Source organism: Melospiza melodia, chromosome 6 (genome assembly GCF_035770615.1).
Source record: "Melospiza melodia melodia isolate bMelMel2 chromosome 6, bMelMel2.pri, whole genome shotgun sequence".
NCBI lineage: Eukaryota > Metazoa > Chordata > Aves > Passeriformes > Passerellidae > Melospiza > Melospiza melodia.
The window spans coordinates 9,833,956-9,846,327 of NC_086199.1; the positions used below are offsets into that span (position 1 = coordinate 9,833,956).

Sequence of the window (12,372 nt, forward strand, 5' to 3'; positions counted from 1 at the left end):
AGCATCTATCTCCAAGTACCAATTAACAATCCTGCTTATTATTTAATTGTCTTGTTGATTAATATGAAAGATAATGTTTACTTTCTTGTTTACATGCTATGATCCCTTGTTGAAATTATATAAACTCCTCAAGAGAATGTCTTCAAAGTGCAATCAAGATATACATTAAATCCTGATGAAATAATTACTCCTGCAACAGATCTGGCTGAAGGAGCTCCTCTGGGAAACATACATGAAAGAGAATGAGATACAAAGGACAAATTTACTCAGGAATTGTGTGCTCAAGCAGCTAACTGCTTTTAAGCACTAAACTCAGTTACTAACTGCACCCAAAAAGGCCAAACTAAGCAAGGCATATAAAAAATGAACAGGAAATGCCAGTTTTTACAAGTACAGCATTTCTCAAAATACCTCAGCAGCACATTTGTGAGACATTTTGATAAGCAGATCCAAGATACTGAATCTGTTACTAATTGCCTTAAGTTCTGCACCAAGACAGAGCCACTTTCAAACTGGTTCACTTTGACAGTGTGTGTAACCTTCCTGCACCTCCACTGTTCAAAGGACAGTGGCATATGCTACCTAAAGCAATTAACTGCTGTAGTGCTGATAAATCCTCTTCCTGTGAGTCTGGAGGGCGATGATTTTACTAAGAAATTTGGCAAAGGGACTGTTGATGTCCATGTGAGATAACAGGAAACTGAAAGCAGAGGAACTGGAGTAGCTGTTGTAGAAAATAATCAGTGCTTTGATGGGCAACCAGCCAACTGCACTAATAATGATGTGTGTGGTTCACACTTAAAAAGCATCTCTTGTCAGGTAACAGTGCACAAAGCTTAATTACAACCTCTCTGTGCTTGAATGCAAGAATGGCTTTGCCTGACATTAAAACAAGGTTATTTCTGGAGTTGGAACACCACAGACAACTTGCAAATGCAGTACCAAACAGCTTGCTGGGTTTGATTTTGTTTGTTGTTTTGAGGTTTTTTTTCTAAAAGGGAAAGGGTGAGGATCTAATTGAAAGCATAGGGCAATTTAGGAAAAACAAAACATCACTATCAAACTGCAGACTATGAATATGAATTCAAGTAATAGTCATCCTCAGCTCCTATAAAAAGCACAGTCAGTTCTTTATACAAAGCAGTTGGGCAGCCCCTTTCACATGCTCTGCTTGGGCTCCTGGACAGGTCCAGGCAAAGAGCACCACAGAAACACTCATCAGTCCCTACGTGCTTCTTGCAGAACCAACAATACACTTGGTGGCATGCCAGCCACCTACTCATTAGGCCAAAATATAGGCCAAGCTGGTCTGGACATGGGCCCAAATGAATCAAGCAAAATCCAACTTCAGAAACCTCTTTACTTCAGTAAAATTCATGAGAGGATGGATTTACATGGAGCCAGTCCTGAGACACTCCAGAGTGCCAGATCTTCTGCAGTCCTTATCCAACAACACATTTCTGAATTTACACTTCAGTTTTCAGTCTTTTCTCCAGAATTCCTTTCCTCAGAGGTATTTGTTCCAAGGAGACAGGGTTGGAAAAGCTCTCCTAAACTGGGCCCTTTTTGCCTAGCGCCACAAAGAACTCAAGCTCATACTCAAGCTCACTTTCTGTAGGGAGCCTAGTTTGGTGCCACATCCATTGCCTGACCTGCTTCTTTTTCTCATATTTAATCTTGCACAGGAGGCTCTCTCACACACTTTCAGCACCACAATGGGCTGCCTGACCTTGTTCAGTATCAACTTCTGTTTCCTCCCAGAGAAAATTATTCCCTTTAGGGAATTCTACACAAAACATAAGCATTTCACTCATTTGTTTCTCCAGGCATGTGCCAAACATTTGTCATAGCTCTGTTAGAGTTTTACACTTTCCACGTATCTTCTCTCTCCCCATTCAGCCTCCACAACCACTCCTCTACAAAACAGTCGTACAAGGCAAACTAAACCCCACACTCTCATGCTTTTCTTCCAATTAAAGCATGAGAGACATCCATGGATATTGCTTTTGCCTCCAGCTGTGAGATCTACAGTCTGCATTTTGCTTAACTCTTTCCCTCTTTAATAGAAGATGTCTTTTAAGACACTCAGGAGAGTTCTTTCCTCATAGCTAGGCGTCATGGTAGAAAATAAAACTAATATATGGCACATGCAGGGGCACTCAAATATCAAATGACAAGGGACAGTCTCTAACCTGCTCTTTCCCCCACACGATTTACAGATTACTAGGTTTTCTGCCATGCATGGATGAGACCAGTGAGGAAAACCACAGCCAGATCAATTACATAACGCTCAGCACCTAGGGAACAACGCTGTGCAACAACAGTAGCTACAAAGCCTGCTCGTTGAAACAGCCATGCCATTTTTAATTTTAAATTCTGCCTATGTTGTTAGCATGACATTTCAGATATTCTGATGTACAGCAAGCTGCTTCTAGCTTACACTCCCTGCACACATTCTGCACATTATAGCTGTGAAAGTAAACAGCACAATTTAAATCCCTCAAGCACTCCTTCTGAGCATAATTTCTCCAAAAAAAAAAAAGGAAAATTAGATTTGAAACTTTCATAACTATGCAAAGTTATAATTTTTTTTCTTAAAACTTTGTGAATTTTATTAACCTTCAGAAGGAAGAGAGCTACAAAGTATGCTTTGGGACCTACTACAAATCAGTCAATTGAGATAAAGGCAGAGGACTTAACGGACACAGTGCATTTATGGACAAACTGCCACAAGTCAGAAATAGAACTGCTTCCCATTATTAAGCTCCACTGACAAGAATAATAAAAGAAAACTTCTGCACATTCATTTCAACATGACTCATTAAATATTAACAGTTTTAGTGTTCTTGGCCAGTCTTATCTTTCAGAGATCACTATCATTATTCACATTGTGAAAATGCTGAAGGGCTTCACTGAAAGGGTCAAGGCCAGACAAGTGCACAGTCCAATCCTTAAATATCCTGAACTCTGGACTTTACACAAGAGTATGCTTACTCAAGACTTTTGGTTTGACCTTGACAGACATCATGGAAGTGATTTTTATCCTGATTCCGAGCCATCTGCTAAGTTTGGAAAGTTATGGATGCAGGCTTACACTGAGAACCAGTCAGCTTTAAAGCAGAGTTTTCCCAAACTTTCCCAGTTCTCAGCACAACAAGGCATAAATCCCCCCACATAACCAATATCCCAATCTTTTCCTGCTGCCAACCAGCTCCAAAGGAAGCAGTGGGAAAGTCACAGCCTGTCATCCTATCTGCAGTTCCAGTTATTGTTTCCTTAATCACTCATCAAAACAGGCAACAAATAGACGGATGTCCTACAATACATCCTCCAGCACCCTGTCCCAAGCCTTCCACAACTCGCAGCATAAACTTGGTTGGCATTATTATTTTTATTATTGCTATTGCCATTGTTTGATTTGCAGTTCAAAAACTAGAAAGGTAGCACAATGAAAAAAATGCAGTTGCTACCCAAAACCATAAGGAAAATTAAAAACCAACATGGTATCTGTTTCCACTAACAGCATTCACCTTGGAAAACATAATGAGATCTAAAAAACCTAGCTTTAAAGAGAAAACCAGGAATATCTAAATACATCATGAAGGTTTGGAAAGGACAGGCACCATCTGTATTTCTAGAGTAAATTTTGTCCAAGGAGCCACTTATAAAGGATATGATAAATTTGAGGGTATGGTCTCTTCCTCCCCCAAGCTTACTAGGTTCCTGTGATGGATGTCCAATTTCTGGAGGACATAACACTTTCCCCACTTTGTACCATTACACAAGTTCTGCACCAAACCTTTGTTTGCTTAGCTGTCCCAGCAATGTTGCTGAGAAGCACTGCCAGGAAGAACAAACAATTAATGTTCCTTATTTCTGTGTTGTGACTTCCTCAATAAATAATTAGTTCATCTGGATCACAATGCACAGCCTCAAACAATGGCATTTTTATAATGGCTGAGGGTAATAAAGTTTCAATAGAAACCCATTATTCTGAAACATTCCAAAATGTCAAACCATATTTAATATTTCAAGGATGTTACCTCACCAACAGTGTCAGAGCAAGTATATCCAATTTGAGACAAAGTTCATGCCTTGCCTCATGCACATAGCATAATCTTGCAATTCAGACTTGAATTTCAGCCTCTCACTTTGACCTTGTAATTTTCTCTTACTATCTCTTATTAAAATCAGCAAGGCAGAAATAGAAATCAGCAGTGTTGACATATGAGGAACATCACCGTCTCACAGTTTTTTACTAGACAGTTTTTAACTACTCTTACTCTTAGAAAATTCACATCTCGTGTCTCCCATTCCTTATTTCCCCCCACCTCACCAGTAGGCATGCAGAGGAGCTTATTTCCAACTCCTGCAGCAGCTGTTACCTGGATGAAAACCACTACCACACCAGAGTCAGTCTTCTCTTTCCAAATTAAGAAGTCCCAATCCTTCCAACCTCTCCTCACAGGTCAGGCTTCATTGATTTCCGACCATCCTTGCTGCCTGTCCCCAGCTCTATTCACACTCCATGAAGTATGGAATAAAGGCTTTGTGCACCAGTGAGCAATAATCAAGGCTCACCTGAGTTCAGGCACAGTGCAGACCAAGCAAAGCCACTTTGGGATAAACTCAAAACAATCTCCAGAAGATGAGAAGCTAAAACAAACCTGCAAGGTACTCCTGACATCAGCAGAGCTCCCTCATGCTGTAGTGACCCAAGAGATGGTCCCTCCACTCAGCTGTTTTTTAATTTAACAGAAGCAACCAATCTAGCTCATCTTCAAGCATTCAAGCAATTTGCATACAGGTAGCCAAGAAGAAAATTTCACCATACTTCTCTGTAATTTTTCCCCAAGTTTAAGAAACACCAAAGGGCAGATCCTCACAAGCACTGACAATTGCACTCCAACCATTTTTCCTGCTCTCCCAAACCAGTGGCTTCTGAGGTTGCTGCTACAAAATTGTCACTTCCATGTTCTCTTCAGCTTGTAGATTTAAGACATTTTTCTGGCCAAAGAACATTGCTTCAGCAGCCAGAATCAGTGTTCAGGAACTGACTTATATATATAGATATATAAATATATCAGAATAACAGCTAGTCACAGCAGCCTGCCACATACCATTTCCAGCTCTGCTCACTAAGGATGTTAAACAAAGCAAGAGCAGATGAACATATTGCTGCACTTCCACACTTGCTGTTTACAACTGTACCATATGACAAACTGCTGAAAACCTGGGTAGGTTAATCTTTAAGTAAGCAAGACTGTCAGCACTTAATACAGAAATATGTCAGTTCCTGGGCTGCACACTGCATGGATAGCTGTGCACTGAAAATACAACTACCTGAATGTCAGCAATATTTCCCCACTCTGTTTCATGAGCTAACTGAGCTAAAGCAGGCAGAGCCCCATCAATCTAAGCTCACTCCTTAGGCAAAAGAAAAAGTTAGACTTATTTGCCAGCAAGACACAGATGCATGAAATAGTCAGGTTGAGCAAAATAGAATTCTAGTCTCATTTGTATTCTGTCAAGAAAAAGTAAGAAAGATATTTTTAAAACTACAAAGTAATGAACCTGAAACAATGGTGTTAACTAGGCCTTCACTACTGAAGTAACACTGAAATTGATTACTTAAAATTTTGCTTTGCAGTATCAGCTCCTGGTGTACAAAAATCATTCTGCTCATTCAAGCTGCTCCGGGGAAGAGGCAGATGTATTTGCAAGTGGAAAAGATGAGAGATTAAATACATGACATGGCTAACAAGGGCTCATCTGAAACACCAGATTCAGACAAATATCTGACAGGAAAGAGAAGAACCAAAAGAGGGGAAATTCAGTATCTCCATGTTCCTGATTGCATATAGTGGTCTGAACACAAGGCACCACCTGTGAATACAATGCCTTCTTTACAATAAATGCTCTGAGGAGTGTTACATTTCCTCTTACCTTCCTTTGACCCAACACACCATCCCCACAGATATACCTTTCTCATCAATTCCAGATCCCTCAGTTCCATATTTTATTGCACATATAAAAAATCCACAGAGGATCCATTCCCACTTCAGTTGGGTTTTATTTCAGATGCTTAGTCAAAGGCTTGACACCTATACTGCCAACCAAATAACTTCTCAGGGGGGCATTTACTTATTCCTACTGTTAGTGAGTTAAATGGTCACTGACAGCACTAAATGATGCAGTGGAAATCATCCAAGTACAGAAGTGGTATGCCTATAAAATGAGTATTTTTAAACAGAGGAGGGACACATGGGCTTCTAAACCCAGGGTTACTATGATTTATTTAACTGACATCAGTTCTGAAGTGATATTTCTCAGAGGTATAACAGGCTGATACTGCAGAGCCCTTTAAAATAGCACTTAGCAGGAAAATTTGAGATGCATATTTTTCCATCTCTGCAGATGGAGAGATCTGACTATTTCTGACCCAAAGATGGTAACTTCAAATTTCAGTAAAAATGAGCAACTCCTGAAGACCTGCTTGAGACACATTATCAAACAATATTCTGAAGCTTGCCCTGAAGTCCAGAAAGCTTCACTAATAGCATTTAGATTAGATTTATTATATGCTGATTAACATCCATTGAGTCCTTTCCTCCAGAGGCCAAGTGCTTCTTAATAAGTGAGCTGCAACACTGAGGACACAAAAAGCCAAACAAAGCAGAAAGCAAACCCAACAGCAGCACTAACTAATGATGAGCAAGACACCAGCTAAGCTTTTTGAAATGTCCTGCCAAAAGAAACAGATTCCATACTCCAGCAGGAAGGATGAAGGGAGTTTTAGAAAGCCAAAATTCAATATTTCATAGAATATTAAAAAGTAGCATCAGAGTATTCCTGCAGTTGATCAAGCACTGCAGCTATAGTGCTGGTGCATTGTTTTGGCTTGACATTTTATTTTTACAATAAATGATAATGTGGGATGTCTTGTTTTGCGACAAGCACAAGCAAGCAAAGCTCTGAAAAGAGACAGTGACACTTCAAAGTCCATCTGCCCTGCAAATCACATCCTGTACACCATAAACTGAATGTCAGAGTGACTCCAAGTCAGTCACAAAAACGAAATCTTCAATTAACTATCAGTCTGATTTAAAACTATTTCACCTGCTAAGTCTCCCTGTCTTAACAATGGTATTAAAATAGTTAAATATGCTATTGGAAGAGTCTGAAAGTCACTAATAAAGTTGTAAAAACAGGTGCAAACTGTCAAATTACATCCCCACAGGAAAGTCACCATTATCATTTTACCTATGGAATGCTCCGTTCCCAGTGCAGAAAAACCACCAGTGCAGCTGCCACTGCTGCCAGGCTGAGGAGCCCCAAATAACGGAGTCAGAGCAAGTGCTGGTGTTCAGGATCCAGGAAGCAAAAAAGCAGGCAGACTGGGAGGGCTGGGCTGAGGGGGAGGCAGGAGAAGTGCTCCTCTTGACAAGCTAGGAAGGGCAGAAAGAAAGGAAAAAATCCAAGGGGGAAGAGAGATGCTGGTAGCTAGGCAGCAGTGAGATTCCATACACTCAGGAAAACAGAATAATCAAGTGCATTCAGCTAGAGAGGAAGAAGAAAATAAAGGGTCATATAGAAAAAAAAAAAAAGGGAAAAAACAAATAAAATTAAGGGAGAAAATATTAAGTCCAGGTGAGCAGAAGATCGAAGAGAGGACAAAGTAAGAAGAAATACCTGCACCACTCCAGGCAAGTACTTCAGATCTTTTCCTAGTTTAAAATCCACTGACCACCATTTATGCTCATAAATAAATGCAATCCTTGGTATCTCTGAAGGCATAGATCCTCCCCTCCTTGTAGGCACATCTGTTTTAAATCGTTCTTCTTTTCTTTTCCTCATGGGCATCAAGCATGCCTCAGTATATAGAGCTAATCCAAGACCCAACCACTGCAACCACTGTCTGCACTGAACCATCTACAGCAGCTCAAAAAGTCACCACATCTCCTGGGAAGGCTGCCTCTGCTGCTCCAGAACCTCTTGTATTATCATTCATCAAAGCACTCAGGGCTGACGAAAAAAAAGCACTCAGGCTTCCTCAGGTGTAGCCTCAAATTATAAAGATCTTTAAGGTATTTGGTCAGCAGAAAACACTGGAAGTGCTTTGTTGTGCCCCCATTCTGCTTCTGCTCTCAAGTTGCAGTTAAGACCTAGAACATCCCCTCCAAAATCCTGACCTCATTACATGGTCTCCACATTACTAGATCCATTTTTCCCTCTCTTTTTTTTCCCTCTCTTTTCTGCCTCTTCCTTTTCATATTTCTTGCCAATCTGGTTGCCACCAAGTTCCCTCCTTGCTTTTTTCTGCCACCTCCTGCATGGTCAAACCTGCTCCCACACAAATCCTACAGCCTGTGTCATCCAATAGAGGCTTCTCCTTCCAAGCATATCCTTAACACTGCTGTCTTGCACATCTCTCCCATACCATGATCCCTAACACTCCATACAGGAGCTTTGTCCTCCAAGGCAATGACTCACAGATGCCCAGTCCTGCTTCACCACCCAGTTCCCTCTGAGACTCTGTCAAACCCTCACCCTGGGCTCTCCACCTTGGCTGATCTTCAGTGCCTCCCCCTTCTAAACCAGCAGGCAGACCCTGACCCCAGATCTGCTGGCCTTGGGGACATTTTCATGCTTTGCATAGTGTTCTAACTCAGCACTATTCATGTCCAAACTCCACTTTCGCCTCTTCTCTCAGCTACTCCAGGTTCCTCACCTGTCCCTTTGCTGAAGCCCAGCTCAGTGTCTCATCTCACAGTATCACGGATGAGCTGTTCCTAGCAGGGAGCCTGGCTCACCACACACCAATAATGCAGTGTGTAAATGCATGATGCTGTATTAGCAGTGATACCAGTAATGATGTTCTGCTGTTAAACACACTGTCCTGAGAGTCATTTGTGCTTCCAAGAACAAAGCCTAATAAATTCAGGCTTATCTCCTAATTTATCCTCCTCACGGGCTAACGTGAAATGGGATATACCTAAAGCACACACTCTTTGTTTGTCCTTAATTATAGGCACTATTATGCTGCCACAGCAACTAGGAAAGCTTAAGCTGCCCTAAGTGATACAGGATACTGCACAAAGCCTCACACCCTGCCCCATCCCCTATCCCCACAGCACACTGGGAGACCTGTGGGTCACATTTGCTCTCTGGGGACAGGGAGCAGCCACATTCCAGCAGCGTGGCACAGCACAGGCCAGCCCTGTGACACCTGCTCCCTCTCCATTTGCACATCTTGCTCTCCCTGGCTCCATGCAGAGAGCAAAAGGGGGACAGGAGGGCATCCCCTCTCCAGCCCCACACATCCCCCTGCAGGGATCAGGCTGCTCCAGTCCTCCACTCTAAACCCAGAGTAAGGACTCATTAAGGAGGAAATATTAATTATGTATTTGGTTGCCCCTGAAACAGCTGGATGCTCCATTTCATCTGCACATCCACAGCTCCAAATTTCTCAGCCACCACTCCTGAGCAGTGACCAAATGGTAGCAAGAGAAAGTGGGGCTTTTGGGGCATTATACAAGGAAGGGATGATGCACTGAGGGGCTGCTGGGCTGCATTAATGCCATCACATCCCTGAGGAGCCCTGCAACTCCTATGGCACTGTGAAATAGGGACAAACCATGCACAAGGTTTGAGTGTATCTGCCAGCAAAGCAGCCCTAATCAGGAAGGGCTTGTACCCCACTTTCTGAGGTCACTAGTTCAAATTAAATTTTCCCCCATCACATCGACACAGGTTTTCTTGGGTGTGGGCTATGCTTACTGAGGGAGCTTTAACAAGTGACTCTGCTTCTTCTCTTGACCCATGATTCATCAGGAATTTACTGTGGTTACCTGCAACTACAGCAGAGATTTCTGTTTCAGCCTCACAGACTAGCTTAACTACCACAGGTCAGCACAAAAATCTTCAACTCAGGATCCAATGAATCACAGATTTTCTTCACCTTTTGATGAACTACTACTTATTCATAACCCAGTTATTCATATTATCTGTCAAAGAGGTTTAATTTGTGCCAGTTCTGCACAAAGCCAGCATACCTGTGCACCCCAGCAGGGTACTGAGCAGAAGTTTACAGCTATTAAATCCAGGGAACTGTGAACTACATTATGAGCTTAGAAGAAATATAATTCTTGCTTTTAACAGGACAGAGAATGACAGGCTGAAGTAATTTACCTAGAAACATCTTAAACATGGCAACTTATTAAAAAAAAATTTGTTCATCTTTTTTTTTGCTTTTTTCCCCTGCATCAAATTCTGAAAGTACCGATAGTCATGGAATAATCAGGTTTAACAGGTTAGCAGTAATATATGCCTCAAGTGTTCCTAATACATCATAATCTTCTTTCACAGAATTTGCATCACTGTCAAACTGAACTACTGATTTTCAGTTGATGCTTTTAACATGTTTCTATGGTTACTTTCCAAGGTCGCATCAGAGAAGCCTGAACAGCAGTTCAGGAAGACAAAAGGCATTTTGCATCTTTCACCATATTAAATAATTTATGAAAGTTAAGGCATCCTCAAGGAAAAAAAATCATAAAAGAATAGGTTCTGAGGTTATTTTCTTTGCAACAGTTTGAAGCACAGCAAAATCAATATCTCTACAAAAGCTTTCAAGATGGGACTATTTGACTAATGTTCCATATGGTACAAAATGCTAAAGAACACATTCTAAGTTTAGATCCATAGGCACAAGCCTACATGAACTGCATGAATGGACTTTAAAGTAAAATGTGGACATCTAATTTGCTGCCAGCAGCTTCATCTTTTAAATCAGGCACTGAGGCATTGTCTCAGTATACTACATTTAAAAGATGCAAAAATAAAACTGAAAAAAATGAAGTAAAACCAGTAAAGACAAGCTTTATTATTTCCACCATTTCTTATTCAAAGCCACACAGATTTCATCTGTCCACTAAAATGTTACAAATTTTGACTAGTATAATGAAAGCTTGTACATAAAATATCTGAATTCTCTGCCTACCACTACACTAGATCAGAGTTTATTGGAACTAATTGAAGTGTCTAAGGCTTGGAACAAAAACACATTAGTCATTTAGTGGTTGTGCTAATATTGCTATGCCTTTCCTGCAGTTTCATTAGATACAAACTGCTTCAATACCCTAATCATATGCTCAGTCACAGCACAATCAGGACACAGAGTACTGACAAGCTGTCCCACCATGCCTAAAGCTGATAAGGTGTCTGCTCTATGAGTAACCTCAATTATTGACTGTATTTTATGGTCAATCTAATGACCAAATGCTTATCAGTGAACCATCAGGTGCCTGTAATAGGATAGTGACCCTTAGTTTATATGTACCATTACTGCTCATTAGTGAATAATTAGATTCTTTAATCCAAATTCACAGGCATTAAAATATGATGGAATATCCTGACTCCAGTAAAAGACAACTATGCTTATTTTAACTCTTCAGATGTTCAATTACATTACTCAGAGATTGTATATTTTGTTAAGAAAATCTGCTTTCAAAAAGCATATCATGTGCAATGTTTTATATCATGCCTAAATTGACACAGCTTTTCCAAACATGCAGGAGGATGATGAGAGAGGAAAGATAATGGGTGTGAATCACCACTGTGATTCTCTGGATTTATTATTTTAAATGGTTTTAATTCTGCAAAGCCCAGCAACATCACAAATAATTTAGAAACCTAAAAACTAGTGAGTGCTATGTTTGGAAGATTAACTTTTCAAACCAAAGCAGGTGGATACAAGGGAAAGGAGTTTCAACTATACAGTTATTTCCCTATTTCAAAGGCAGCAGTCCCACAGCAGCAAATGCAAACCAGTTTGAAAAGATCAACATCAAACAAGGTGAGAATTTCAGAAGAGGGACTTCATGCAGTTTGTCTTCTGCTCAGTGCTACTCAGGGTTGCTAGCTTAGATACATATTTTCTTCTAAACAGTTTTGATTCCTCCTCACTGCCCTGTCACTGCTCAAATCTTCCTTCCAGCTTGTGCACCGAGAGCAGGTAAAAACACCACAAACACCACCCCGCACCCAGCTGCACAGCCACTGCTGCCACCACTGTCACCAGCACGGAAATGGCACGTTAATGGCGACAGCTTCGATTTATTGGGGGTCTGGATTCTTCTCCCAAGGGAGTGGTATTTTCTCTTTTGTCAGAGAGCCCATTAACCTCTTCCCAAGTGCATGCCCATTCTCCTCCTTGCTGCCCTTCTCCTGCCTGATTTTTTTCACCATTTCCTGTCTTCCCCCCATGTTCGCGTGACAAGAAACCCCAACTTTGCTATAAAGCTTTATAACAAAATATGCCAATATTTACTTAGCTGCAAGCAAAGCCCACAGAAGGGTCCTACAACTATC

General features: G+C 41.0%; 1 protein-coding gene across 2 annotated transcripts in view; it reads right to left on the reverse strand.

The window, feature by feature from the left end:
- The window catches only part of KIF26A (kinesin family member 26A), a 94,477-nt gene that overhangs the window by 30,630 nt on the left and 51,475 nt on the right, over positions 1-12,372 (reverse strand). The window contains exon 1 of one of the 2 annotated variants that reach the window (XM_063159836.1): positions 7,264-7,457. The exons of the other annotated variant lie outside the window; for it this stretch is intronic. The gene's annotated coding sequence lies outside the window, so the exon portion shown is untranslated. Of the gene's footprint in view, positions 1-7,263; positions 7,458-12,372 lie in introns of those variants that run through there. 2 annotated transcript variants of the gene reach the window in all.